This window comes from Ovis canadensis, chromosome 2 (assembly GCF_042477335.2).
Source record: "Ovis canadensis isolate MfBH-ARS-UI-01 breed Bighorn chromosome 2, ARS-UI_OviCan_v2, whole genome shotgun sequence".
NCBI lineage: Eukaryota > Metazoa > Chordata > Mammalia > Artiodactyla > Bovidae > Ovis > Ovis canadensis.
In genome coordinates, this window is record NC_091246.1 from 184750319 (window position 1) to 184764601 (window position 14283).

Sequence of the window (14283 nt, forward strand, 5' to 3'; positions counted from 1 at the left end):
GCTAATTTCATGCAGAGGAAAAGCACTGCCCAGCCAAGCCATAGCCATAGTCCTGATCCACAAAATTATGAGATATAATAAAGCAGTGCCTGATTAAAGTCACTGGATTTGGAGGTAATTCATTATGTAGCAAAAGCTAGCCAGAACAGAAATTTTGGCATAGGAATGATTAAGAGACCTGGTTTCAAATTCCGACTCTAATATTTAATAGCTATGTGATTTTGGAAATAGTTATTAAGCCCTTCAAGGGCTTTCCAGGTGACTCAGGGGTAAAGAATCTGCCTGCCCATGCAGGAGATGTGAGTTCGATCCTTGGGTCAAGAAGATTCCCTGAAGAAAGAAATGGCACCCCACTCCAGTATTCTTGCCTGGAAAATCCCATGGACAGAGTAACCTGGTGGGCCACAGTCCGTGGGGTCACAAAAGAGTCAGATATGACTTAGTAACTAAGCAACAACAACATTAAGCCCTTCTCAACCTTAGTTTCCTTATCTGTAAAATGGCAATAATAATATATGTTTTAAAAACCATGATAAGCATTAAGGCTATAGTATGTAAATTGACTATTACATTTCCTGAAAAATGATAGTAACTCCAAACGGAAGCCATTGTTTGTTATTCATCAAACATTTAGCCCACTCCTCTGTACCTTCTTCTTCCTAAGCAGTTTTTCAGATTAGGGTATTGCCAAAGGAAAGACCATTTTCGAAAATCAGTTTAGCAAGGTGATTCAACGCTTTAAAATGTTCATATATCTTTCATCAGGTAATTCTATTTTATGAGTCTATTCTAAGGAAATATTCCTAAATACTGACCATAATAAATCACTTCATGAAATAAGATGCTTATATAATACTCTGATCTCTCTGCACAGTACTAATAAATGCAAAAGTCCTTTGATTTCATCACTGTGTTATCTAGACATAAACCAAAGTTTTCAGCAATGGTTGAAACTTTCCTCAAGTTGAAACTGTCCCCAACATCTTAACTTAGAAAATATTAACAACACTGGAATCAAGATTGCCAGGAGAAATGTCATTAACCTCAGATATGCAGATGACACCACACTTATGGCAGAAAGTGAAGAAGAGCTAAAGAGCCTCTTGATGAAATTGAGAGGAGACTGAAAAAGTTGGCTTAAAATTCAACATTCAGAAAGCCAAGATCGTGGCATCCAGGCAAATAGAAGGGGAAACAATGGAAACCATGACAGACTTTCTTTTCTGGGGCTCCAAAATCACTGCAGATGGTGACTGCAGCCATAAAATTAAAAGGTGCTTGGAAGCAAAGCAAAAAGGTCCTTGGGAGAAAACTTATGACCAACCTAGACAGCGTATGACATTACTTTGCCAACAAAGAACCATCTAGTCACAGCTATGGTTTTTCCAGTGATCATGTATGGATGTGAGAGTTGGACTATAAAGAAAGCTGAGCACCAAAGAATTGATGCTTTTGAACTGTGGTGTTGGAGAAGACTTTTGACAGTCCCTTGGACTGCAAGGAGGTCCAACCAGTCCATCCTAAAGGAGATCAGTCCTGAATATTCATTCAAAGGTCCGATGCTGAAGCTGAAACTCCAATACTTTGGATACCTCATGTGAAGAGTTGACTCATTGGAAAAGACACTGATGCTGGGAGGGATTGGGGGCAGGAGGAGAAGGGGATGACAGAGGATGAGATGGCTGGATGGCATCACCGACTCAATGGACATGAGTTTGAGTAGGCTCCAGGAGTTGGTGATGGACAGGGATGCCTGGCATGCTGCAGCCCATGGGCGTGCAAAGAGTCAGACATGATTGAGTGACTGAAGCAAACTGATTAGGTTAAGTACATACACTATAGGTCTTCCCAGGTCATGCTAGTGGTAAAAAGCCACCTGTCAATGCAGAAGACATAAAATATGAATGTTTGATCCCTGAGTCAGGAAGATCCCCTGGAGGAAGGCATGGTACCCACTCCAGTATTCTTGCCTGGAGAATGCCATGGACAGAGGAGCCTGGTGGGCTATGGTCCATAGGGTCACAAAGAGTTGAATGACTGAAATGACTTAATATGTGTACACACAAAATTCAGTAAGGAAGCATAACTTCTAAGAAGTGCCTTTGATTCAACAAATATTTATTGAATACCAACACAATGATAGATTCTGGGTAAGTTCCTAGGAGAACAGAGATGAAACCACAGCCTCTAATTTTTCCTAGAGAGACTCATGAGGGGTCATTTTGGCCAGAGTCAGTCCTGCTTCTCATGCATTCCATAAATGTCTGTCTACCTTTATGCCTGGAATTGTCACAGTCTTTTTACTCAGAACCATCTTCCCCATGTTACCAGTCAAGGTGAAGGTGATAGTCACTCAGTCATGTCTGACAGTTTGTGACCACATGGACTTTAGCCTGCCAGGCTCCTCTGTCCATGGAATTCTCCAGGCAATAATACTGGAGTGGCTTGTCATTCCCCTCGCCAGTTGCCAGTCAAAGGATGATACAGTTTGAGCTCTTCCTCCTCCAACAGTCTTCCCTGGATCTGAGCTATACATTTTCTAGCTCCAGTGTATCCCCATGGTGCTGGCTTCTTGCAGTGCTCACTCTCTACTCATCTCTAGTTATTCTATGTAGTTAGTTTTCTTTCTAAGTAACTGTATATTATTTTCACAACTAGGTAAAATTTTAAATTAATCTCAAATACAATATTTCTTATGTGTACCTGATACCTGGATATCTTATTAAAATACATATTCTTATTCAATAGGTTTGGGGCGAAATCCTGGATTCTTCATGGATTCCAAGAGGTAAAGAGAAAAAAATGATTTCAAGTGAAAATGATGTGCCAGGTGGGTTATGACATTGCTTTTGATATCTTACAATATAAAGTTGCCCAGAAGATAGTCCTTCATAGATGCCAAGCTCCCAGGTGATGTCCTTGCTGCTTGGACCTAAGACCACACTTTGAGTCACAATAGTAAGGATGGTGAGAACAGGGACCAGCATATTACTCTCTTTTTCCAACCCTTTGGGCAGTGCCTTGGATAAGGGGAAAGTGTTCAGTAAATGTTTCTGGTGGGGAAAAATAAAGGAAGAATACAAACTTTGGGACAATACTGACCTAGGTTATAGTATCAATTCCACTACTTAATGCTGTGAATGATCATGGACATTTCAGTTCAGTTCAGTTCAGTCGTTCAGTCGTGTCCGACTCTTTGCGACCCCATGAATCGCAGCACGCCAGGCCTCCTTGTCCATCACCAACTCCCGGAGTTCACTCAGACTCACAGCCATCGAGTCAGTGATGCCATTCAGCCATCTCATCCTCGGTCATCCCCTTCTTCTCCTGCCCCCAGTCCTTCCCAGCATCAAAGTCTTTTCCAATGAGTCAACTCTTCGCATGAGGTGGCCAGAGTACTGGAGTTTCAGCTTTAGCATCATTCCTTCCAAAGAAATCCCAGGGTTGAACTTTTCTGGATTTTTGTGACATCAGAATTAAATTATATATTTTAAAATACTTGACATAGTAGTAGTCTGTAACAAGAAACTGACAAATAATATTACCTGTTAATGATGATATAGGAAAATTTTACTTTTCCAGACTCAAGAAGATTTCTTCAGTGGTATGATTCTTGGTTTTCTACAGAAGCAAATAAATTAGAGGGAAAGTAAATGAAAGTGAAAATTCTGGTTGCTCAGTTGTTTCTGACTCTTTGCGACCCCATGGACTGTAGCAGCCAGGCTCCTCTGTCCGTGGAATTCCCCAGGCAAGAATACTGCAGTGGGTTGCCATTCCCTTCTTCAGGGAATTTTTCTGATTCAGGGATCGAATATGGATCTCGTGCATTGCAGAAGGATTCTTTACTGTCTGAGCTACCAGGGAAGCCCAGAGGGAGAGAAGGTACTGATAAAATGTTTGACTTTCTTTGTAAAGATTATTGCATTTCTAATCTATCAGTTCTAACGTATATTACAAGAGGTACAAGAAAAAAATCAAGATGAAAGAATATATTTGGCCACAGCAATCAGAGCAGAAAAAGAAATAAAAGGAATCCAAATTAGAAAAGAAGAAGTAAAACTCTCACTGTTTGCAGATGACATGATCCTCTACATGGAAAACCCTAAAGACTCCACCAGAAAATTACTAGAGCTAATCAATGAATATAGTAAAGTTGCAGGATATAAAATCAACACACAGAAATCCCTTGCATTCCTATACACGAATAATGAGAAAGTAGAAAAAGAAATTAAGGAAACAATTCCATTCACCATTGCAACGAAAAGAATAAAATACTTAGGAATATATCTACCTAAAGAAACTAAAGACCTATATATAGAAAACTATAAAACACTGATGAAAGAAATCAAAGAGGACACTAATAGATGGAGAAATATACCATGTTCATGGATTGGAAGAATCAATATAGTGAAAATGAGTATACTACCCAAAGCAATTTACAAATTCAATGCAATCCCTATCAAGCTACCAGCCACATTTTTCACAGAACTAGAACAAATAATTTCAAGATTTGTATGGAAATACAAAAAACCTCGAATAGCCAAAGCAATCTTGAGAAAGAAGAATGGAACGGGAGGAATCAACTTGCCTGACTTCAGGCTCTACTACAAAGCCACAGTCATCAAGACAGTATGGTACTGGCACAAAGACAGACATATAGATCAATGGAACAAAATAGAAAGCCCAGAGATAAATCCACACACATATGGACACCTTATCTTTGACAAAGGAGGCAAGAATATACAATGGAGTAAAGAGCAGCACTGTTTATAATAGCCAGGACATGGAAACAACCTAGATGTCCATCAGCAGATGAATGGATAAGCAAGCTGTGGTACATATACACAATGGAGTATTACTCAGCAGTTAAAAAGAATTCATTTGAATCAGTTCTGATGAGATGGATGAAACTGGAGCCGATTATACAGAGTGAAGTAAGCCAGAAAGAAAAACACCAATACAGTATACTAACACATATATATGGAATTTAGGAAGATGGCAATGACGACCCTGTATGCAAGACAGGGAAAGAGACACAGATGTGTATAACGGACTTTTGGACTCAGAGGGAGAGGGAGAGGGTGGGATGATTTGGGAGAATGACATTCTAACATGTATACTATCATGTGAATTGAATCGCCAGTCTATGTCTGACGCAGGATGCAGCATGCTTGGGGCTGGTGCATGGGGATGACCCAGAAAGATGTTATGGGGAGGGCGGTGGGAGGGGGGTTCATGTTTGGCAATGCATGTAACAATTAAACATTTTAAAATTAAAAAAAAAAAAATAAAAAAATAAAATAAAATAAAAAAAAAAAAAAAAAAGAAAATATGCCAGGTGGGTTACCGCATGTTGTTTCTAGTCGCTCACAATGTAGAGTTGCCTAGAAGAAAATCAAAGCTAATCAATAATACCAAGGAGAAAACAATGTTACTGCCATCTTCTTACTACTCAGGTTCATACCCAGCCTCTTTGGCAGAGATAGTGTCTAGGTCTTCTCCAGTTGAAGCCCTGGCAAAGGCCCTCATTAGGATGACTCAGAGGGTGAATATTGGAGGGTTGACATGAAGCATTTGGTGTTCAGCTAATTGTATTGGAAAAGGAATTGCATGTTGAAGAAATCCCTAAGCTGCACTTGAATCTGCTCCGCTCATCCACTGGCGGAAACAGTGCTTACAATATCCCCCAGATTCAGACAGTTTGTATTGCAAGTGAGGGAGTAACTCACTTCATGTCTTTCTTGCATGAACTGTATTTCAGAGCAGGAAAACAATTAGTGAAGGAAAGTTATTTTTTTTTAATTCATAGCTTAAAAATGAGAAGAAATGATAGAAACAGAAAACCACATTTACAACCTTAATGGATCTAGATGATGGTCATCAATATTTGGTAAAACCATTAGATAAGAAACATGAGATGTGAAACTTAATAATAGATGGATCAGGCTGACATGACCTGAATTCACTAATTAGTCTTTCCATCACTAAAGGAAGGAAAAATAGGACATACTTTTCTTCTGATGCAAGGCAATAGAAAGTGTACAGAAATGTTACAATAAACTGTTGACAAAAGAAATAACCCATAACTGATCAGACCTCTAGATATAACTCCAGTTTACTGAAAAATATAGGATATGGAGGTCATGTTAAATGATATTAAGATAATTTAATCAGTAAATCTAGTTTTCTGTAAGATAAATGATTTTTTTTTCAAATAATAAATACCAAAAAAAAAGGAGAATTTTTATATATTAAAAGGGACTTCAGTTCAGTTCAGTTCAGTTGCTCATGTCTGACTCTTTGCAACCCCGTGAATTGCAGCACACCAGGCCTCCCTGCCCATCACCAACTCCTGGAGTTCACCCAAACTCATGTGCATCGAGTCGGTGATGCCATCCAGCCATCTCATCCTCTGTCATCCCCTTCTCCTCCTGCCCCCAATCTCTCCCAGCATCAGGGTCTTTTAGAGTTTTGCCAAGAGAACGCACTGGTCATAGCAAACACCCTCTTCCAACAACACAAGAGAAGACTCTACACATGGACATCACCAGATGGTCAACACCAAAATCAGATTGATTATATTCTTTGCAGCCAAAGATAAGAAGCTCTATACAGTCAGCAAAACAAGACTGGGAGCTGACTGTGGCTTAGATCATGAACTCCTTATTGTCAAATTCAGACTTAAATTGAAGAAAGTAGGGAAAACCACTAGACCATTCAGGTATGACCTAAATCAAATCCCTTATGATTATACAGTGGAAGTGAGAAATAGATTTAAGGGACTACATCTGATAGATAGAGTGCCTGATGAACTATAGATGGAGGTTCATGACATAGTACAGGAGACAGGAATCAAGACCATCCCCATGGAAAAGAAATGAAAAAAAAAAAAAGGGGGGGGGACTTGTACTCACACAATCTAAATTTAATGTATGAGGACTTTCCTGGTGGTCCAGTGGTTAAAACTTTACCTTCCAGTGGAGGGAGTGCAAGCTCAGTCCCTGGTTGGGAAGCTAAGATCCCGTATGCCTTGTAACTAAAAAACCAAAACATAAAACAGAAGTAATATTGTATCAAATTCAATAAAGACTTAAAAAGTGGTCCACATCAAAAAAGTCTTAAAAATTAAATGCAATGTATGAAACTTGTTTGTTTGGATTGTTACTCACATAAATTTTAAAAATATTTTTAAATATTCAGAAATAAAGAACTTGAAGTCACTATTAAAATATTATAAGGAATTATTGCTAATCTCATGATGATGTTATTGGAGTCACATTTTTAAAAGTCCTTATCTGTTGAGATGTCTCCTGGAGTATTTCTTGATAAAAGAAGCCCATCTTTACTAGGAAGAGGAAACAGCGACACTCAAATTCAGAGAAGTGAAGTATTTCACTGGATAAATTAGCAAAAAATTGAAGTATTTGTATTGTCAAGTGTAACAAAAGTGAGAGTAAACGAAAACTCATGTATTTGGTAGAGGTTTAAAGAGTAAAGCATTTTAAGCAGCATCTTGACAATATTTACCAAAGCTCAGGTTGCATGGCCTCAATTTTAAGAATTCAGGGAATTTCCAGAATACTTCTTCCAGCTTTGTGAATCAGTAGATCTATATGCAAGCTCCACCTCTTACTATAGATCTGACTGGACTTGGTTCCTCATTCATAATCAGGCTCAGGACAGTCCCATGTTTTTAACTTTTGTTATCAATAAATATATTTTTTAAAGTATTTTAGAAATAGTACTGAAGGTTCCCATAAGCACTTCTCTCACAGTTAATCCTATTTTTAGTAACATATTTGTGTAATACATTTGTTATAATTAATGAAAAATTGATTCACTGCTATTAGCTGAAGTCTATAGATAATTTGGATTTCCTTGATTTTTACCTAGTGTCCATTCTCTGCTCCAGGACACTGTCTGGGATACCACAGATTTAGTTGTCATGTCTCTTTAGGGTCTTCTGGGACTGTGGCAGTTAGTTAGACTTTGTTATCGAAGACCCCAATAGTTTTGAGGGGTACTGGGCAGGAATAATAAAGGATGCCCTTCTATTAATTTTTTTTCTGGTGTGTTTCTAATGGTTAGCTTCATCAGGTTATGGCTTTTGGGGAAGAAATTCAGAGAAACAAATTTCGATTTCATTCTTGCTTAAATTGTTTCAGCTTTGGCTGTGCGCCCCTTTAAGGTACTGCCGTCAGTATGTGTGTGGATTTTCTTTGAGCACTTTTTACTTTCTGGGCTACAAGATGCTCCAGACTCATTTTGTATATTCCCTGCCCTAGTCCTAGGACCACCCATCTCTCCAGTAGTCCCTGGTTCCTTATTGGAAAATGATTTTAGAAACCAATATTTGGGTGGTAAGTGTGCTCATTTCTGCTGTAGTATTATTTCTTCTAGGCGTTCTCAGCTGACAGAGCAAAAATATATCTGTGTATATCCTTATACCTGTAAATATTTCTTTATGCAAAAAACTATACCTATGTTAAGTTAGACATGAGTTCTTACTGAGGTTTCCAATTCTAATCCATTACCACACAGATTATTCTAGCTAGTTACCCTTACTAATCTGTAACCTTCCAAAAGTAAGAAACTTGGCTCTCATCATCCACCATCTATTTACTTAATTCTTCATTTTCAGTGGATATGTACAGCAGTATTAGAATTATTAATCCCTATCTTATGCTGCTGCTACTAAGTAGCTTCAGTCGTGTCTGACTCTGTGCGACCCCATAGACGGCAGCCCACCAGGCTCCCCCTTCCCTGGGATTCTCCAGGAAAGAACACTGGAGTGGGTTGCCATTTCCTTCTCCAATGCATGAAAGTGAAAAGTGAAAGTGAAGTCGCTCAGTCATGTCCAACTCTTAGCAACCCCATGGGCTGCAGCCTACCAGGCTCCTCCATCCATAGGATTTTCCAGACAAGAGTACTGGAGTGGGGTGCCATTGCCTTCTCCGCTTATCTTATGGGAAACAGTTTTATCAACTTAACTCTACACTGACTATATTCATTTCCTTTTGCACTTTCTCTTAAAGATTCCATTAATTTTCAAAGTCCCTTAGGTCAATACACTTTCCCTACCCTCTTTGCTAGGTAGCCAAGTGGTAGAGAATCTGCCTGCCAATGCAGGAGACCTAAGTTCAATCCCTAGGTTAGGAAGACCCCCTGGGGAAGGAAATGTCATCTCACTCCAGTATTTTGTCCTGAAAAATCTCATGGACAGAGGAGCCTGGCGGGCTACAGTCCATGGGGTCACAAAGAGTTGGACATGACTGAGCATGCACGCATCCTCTTCACTGAAGTTGTTTCATACATTTTAAATACAATTAGATTCTCTTCTCATGGTCTGCACTGTTTATTGGGATCCTCTAAACTCCTAAATGATTTTTTAAAGTTTGCATTTATTAAGGTACATTCTTTGTGTTGTAAATTCTCATGTGGTGCTAGTGGTAAAGAATTCATTTGCTAATACAGGAGATGAAGGTTTCATCCCTGAGACAGGCAGATCCCCTAAAGTAGGAAATTGCTACCCACTTCAGTATTCTTCCTTGGAAAATTCCATGGAGAGAGGAGCCTGGGGGGCGGGGTGGAGGGGGGCGGGGTGGAGGGTGGGGGGGTGGGGCTGGTGCTATAGTCCATGGGATTGCAAACAATTGGACATGATTTATTTAACTTATATGGAGAGTACATCATGAGAAATGCTGGTCTGGAAGAAGCACAAGCTGGAATCAAGATTGCCAGGAGAAATATCAATAACCTCAGATATTTAGATGACACCACTTTTACGGCAGAAAGTGAAGAGGAAATAAAAAGTCTCTTGATGAAAGTGAAAGTGGACAGTGAAAAAGTTGGCTTGAAGCTCAGCATTCAGAAAACGAAAATCATGGCATCTGGTCCCATCACTTCATGGGAAATAGATGGGGAAACGGTGGAAACAGTGTCAGACTTTATTTTTTGGGCTCCAAAATCACTGCAGATGGTGACTACAGCCATGAAATTAAAAGATGCTTACTCTTTGGAAGAAGTTATGACCAACCTAGATAGCATATTGAAAAGCAGAGACATTACTTGGCCAATTAAGATCCATCTAGTCAAGGCTATGGTTTTTCCTGTGGTCATGTATGGATGTGAGAGTTAGACTGTGAAAAAAGCTGAGCGCCAAAGAATTGATGCTTTTGAACTGTGGTGCTGGAGAAGTCTCTTGAGAATCCCTTGTACTACAAAGAGATCCAACCAGTCCATTCTGAAGGAGATCAGCCCTGGAATTTCTTTGGAGGGAATGATGCTAAAGCTGAAACTCCAATACTTTGGCCAACTCATGTGAAGAGTTGACTCACTGGAAAAGACCCTGATGCTGGGAGGGATTGGGGGCAGGAGGAGAAGGGGACGACAGAGGATGAGATGGCTGGATGGCATCACTGACTCGATGGACGTGAGCCTGAGTGAACTCCGGGAGTTAGTGATGGACAGGGAGTCCTGGCGTGCTGTGATTCATGGGGTTGCAAAGAGTCAGACACGACTGAGCGACTGAACTGAACTGAACTGAACACACACGTCACACACATGGATTTTGATAAGTGTATAGTGTCATGTACTGCCATTAGTTGTTATTGTTTAGTCCGTAAGTCACATCCAACTCTATTGCGACACCGTGGTAAAATACCCCATTCTTCAGCTATTCATCCTTTAACTCTCTTTTTACTTTATAGTTTTTCCTTTTCCAGCATGTCATATAAATGGAAAGCTATTGTTTGTAACCTTCTGGAGGGGCTTCCTTTTCTTAGCAATATGCATTTAAGATTCCATTATGTCCTTGTAGCCTGAAGGGTTGTTTCTTTACATCACTGAATAGTATTTCATTGTGTGATATACTACAGTATATTTCTATAGTCACCCATTGAAGAATAACTTGTTTTCAGTTTTTGGTGAAAGGATAAAACCACTAGAAACTTTCATATGCAGGATTTTGTGTTGACTTATACTCAGCCCATCTGAATAAGCAACTAGGAGAACAAAAGCTGGATTGTAGGATAAAACTGTTTAAAAGAAACTGTCAAACTTCCATTCAGAGTGGCTTTAGCATTTGTATTTCTACCTGCAATTAATTGTATTTCTAATGCCCTCTATTTGCCAACATTTGGTATTGTTTTTCGAATCTTAGCTACTTTAATAGGTGTATAGGCATATCCGTTCCCTTCTCCAGTGGACCACTTTTTGTTGGAACACTCCACTTTGACCTGAATGTCTTGGGTGGCCCTATATGGGGCATGGCTTAGTTTCATTGAGTTAGATGAGGCTGTGGTCTGTGTGATTAGATTGGCTAGTTTTCTGTGATTGTGGTTTCAGGCTGTCTGCCTTCTGATGCCCTCTCTCAGCACCTACCATTTTAGTGGGGTTTCTCTTACCTTGGACATGGGATATCCCTTCATGGTTGCTCCAGCAAAGTGCAGCCACTGCTCCTTACCTTGGACGTAGGGTATCTCCTCACTGCTGCTGCATCTGACCTTGGACATGGGGTGTCTCTGGAAAAGGGAATGGCAAACCACTTCAGTATTCTTGCCTTGAGAACCCCATGAACAGTATGAAAGGCAAAATGATAGGACACTGAAAGATGAACTCCTCGGGTTGATAGGTGCCCAATATGCTACTGGAGATCCGTGGAGAAATAACTCCAGAAAGAATGAAGGGACGGAGCCAAAGCAAAAACAACAACCAGTTGTGGATGTGACTGGTGATAGAAGCAAGGTCCAATGCTGTAAAGAGCAATATTGCATAGGAACCTGGAATGGTAGGTCCATGAATGAAGGCAAATTGGAAGTGGTCAAACTGGGGATGGCAAGAGTGAATGTTAACATTCTAGGAATCAGGGAACTAAAATGGACTGGAATGGGTGAACTTAACTCAGATGGCCATTATATCTACCACTGTGGGCAGGAATCCCTTGGAAGAAATGGAGTAGCCATCATAGTCAACAAAAGAATCTGAAATGCAGTACTTGGACGCAATGTCAAAAATGACAGAATGATCTCTGTTCGTTTCCAAGGCAAACCATTTAATATGGTAATCCAAGTCTATGCCCCAACCAGGAACTCTGAGGAAGCTGAAGTTGGGTTCTATGAAGACCTACAAGACCTTTTAGAACTAACACCCCCAAAAGATGTCCTTTTCATTATAGGGGACTGGAATGCAAAAGTAGGAAGTCAAGAAACACCTGGAGTAACAGGCACATTTGGCCTTGGAGTACAGAATGAAGCAGGGCAAAGGCTAATAGAGTTTTGCCAAAAGAACACACTGGTCATAGCAAACACCTTCTTCCAACAACACAAGAGAAGACTCTACACATGGACATCACCAGATGGCCAACATCAAAATCAGACTGACTACATTCTTTGCAGCCGAAGATGGAGAAGCTGTATACAGTCAACAAAAACAAGACTGGGAGCTGACTGTGGCTCAGATCGTGAACTCCTTATTACCAAATTCAGACTTAAATTGATGAAAGTAGGGAAAACCACTAGACCATTCAGGTATGACCTAAATCAAATCCCTTATGATTATACAGTGGAAGTGAGGAATAGATTTAAGGGACTAGATATGATAGAGTTCCTGATTAACTATAGACGGAGGTTCATGACATTGTACAGGAGACAGTGATCAAGACCATCCCCAAGAAAAAGAAATGCAAAAAAGCAAAATGGCTGTCTGAGGAGGGCTTACAAATTGCTGTGAAAAGAAGAGAAGGGAATAGCAAAGGAGAAAAGGAAAGATATAGTCATTTGAAAGCAGAGTTCCAAATAGCAAGGAGAGATAAGAAAGCTTTCTTCAGTGATCAGTGCAAATAAATAGAGGAAAATAATAGAATGGGAAAGACTAGAGATTTCTTCCGGAGAAGGCAATGGCACCCCACTCCAGTACTCTTGCCTGGAAAATCCCATGAATGGAGGAGCCTTGAAGGCTGCAGTCCATGGGGTTGCCAAGCGTCGGACACAACTGAGCGACTTCACTTTCACTTTTCACTTTCATGCATTGGAGAAGGAAATGGCAACTCACCCAGTGTTCTTGCCTGGAGAATCCCAGGGATGGGGGAACCTGGTGGGCTGCCGTCTATGGGGCCGCACAGAGTTGGACACGACTGAAGTGACTTAGCAGCAGCTGCAGAGAGCTCTTCAAGATGATTAGAGATACCAAGGGAAAATTTCATGTGAAGATGGCCACAATAAAGACAGAAATGGTATGGACCTAACATAAGCAGAAGATATTAAGGAGAGGTGGCAAGAATACACAGAATTGTACAAAAAAGATCTTTATGAACCAGATAATCACGATGGTGTGATCAGTCACCTAGAGCCAGAAATCTTAGAGTGTGAAGTCAAGCAACGCTATGAACAAAGCTAGTGGAGATGATGGAATTCCACTTGAATTATTTCAAATCCTAAAAGATTATGCTGTAAACATGCTGCACTCAATAGGCATGCAAATTTGAAAAACTCAGCAGTGGCCATAGGACAGGCCGCAGTTTTCATTCCAATCCAAAGAAAGGCAATGCCAAAGAATACTCAAACTACCACATAATTGTATTCATCTCACATGCTAGTAAAGTAATGCTGAAAATTCTCCAAGCCAGGCTTCAACAGTACATGAACCATGAACTTTCAGATGTACAAGCTGGTTTCAGAAAAGGCAGAGGAACCAGAGATCAAATTCCCAACATCTGCTGGATCATTGAAAAAGCAAGAGAATTCCAGATAAACATCTATATATGCTTTATTGACTATGCCAAAGCCTTTGACTGTGTGGATCACCATAAACTGGAAAATTCTGAAATAGATGGGAATACCAGACCACCTGACCTGCCTCCTGAGAAATCTGTATGCAGGTCAGGAAGCAACAGTTAGAACTGGACACAGAAGAATGGACTGGTTCCAAATCGGGAAAGGAGTATGTCAAGGCTATATATTGTCACCCTACTTATTTAACTTATATGCCCAGTACATTATGAGAAATGCTGGTCTGGATGAAACACAAGCTGAAATCATGATTGCCAAGAGAAATATCAATAACCTCAGATATGCAGATGACACCACCCTTATGGCAGAAAGTGAAAAAGAACTAAAGAGCTTCTTTATGAAAGTGAAAGAGGAGAATGAAAAAGTTGGCTTAAAGCTCAACATTCAGAAAACGAAGATCAAGGCATCCAGTCCCATCACTTCATAACAAATAGATGGGGAAACAGTTGCTGACTATTTTTTTTTGGCTCCAAAATCACTGCAGGTGTTGACTGCA

At 40.1% G+C, this 14283-nt stretch overlaps 1 long non-coding RNA gene across 2 annotated transcripts in view; it reads right to left on the reverse strand.

Annotated features, from left to right (window-relative positions):
• Positions 1-2097: 2097 nt before the first annotated feature.
• LOC138434019 (uncharacterized) overlaps positions 2098-14283 on the reverse strand; it is a 67124-nt gene continuing 54938 nt past the window's right edge. Inside the window, exons 2-5 of one of the 2 annotated variants that reach the window (XR_011254613.1) lie at positions 11406-11522; positions 6915-7036; positions 3546-3621; positions 2098-3424 (exon numbers count right to left, since the gene is read on the reverse strand). This is a non-coding gene — a long non-coding RNA (uncharacterized lncRNA). Of the gene's footprint in view, positions 3455-3545; positions 3622-6914; positions 7037-11405; positions 11523-14283 lie in introns of both variants that reach the window. The other variant, XR_011254612.1, reaches the window with a different exon arrangement.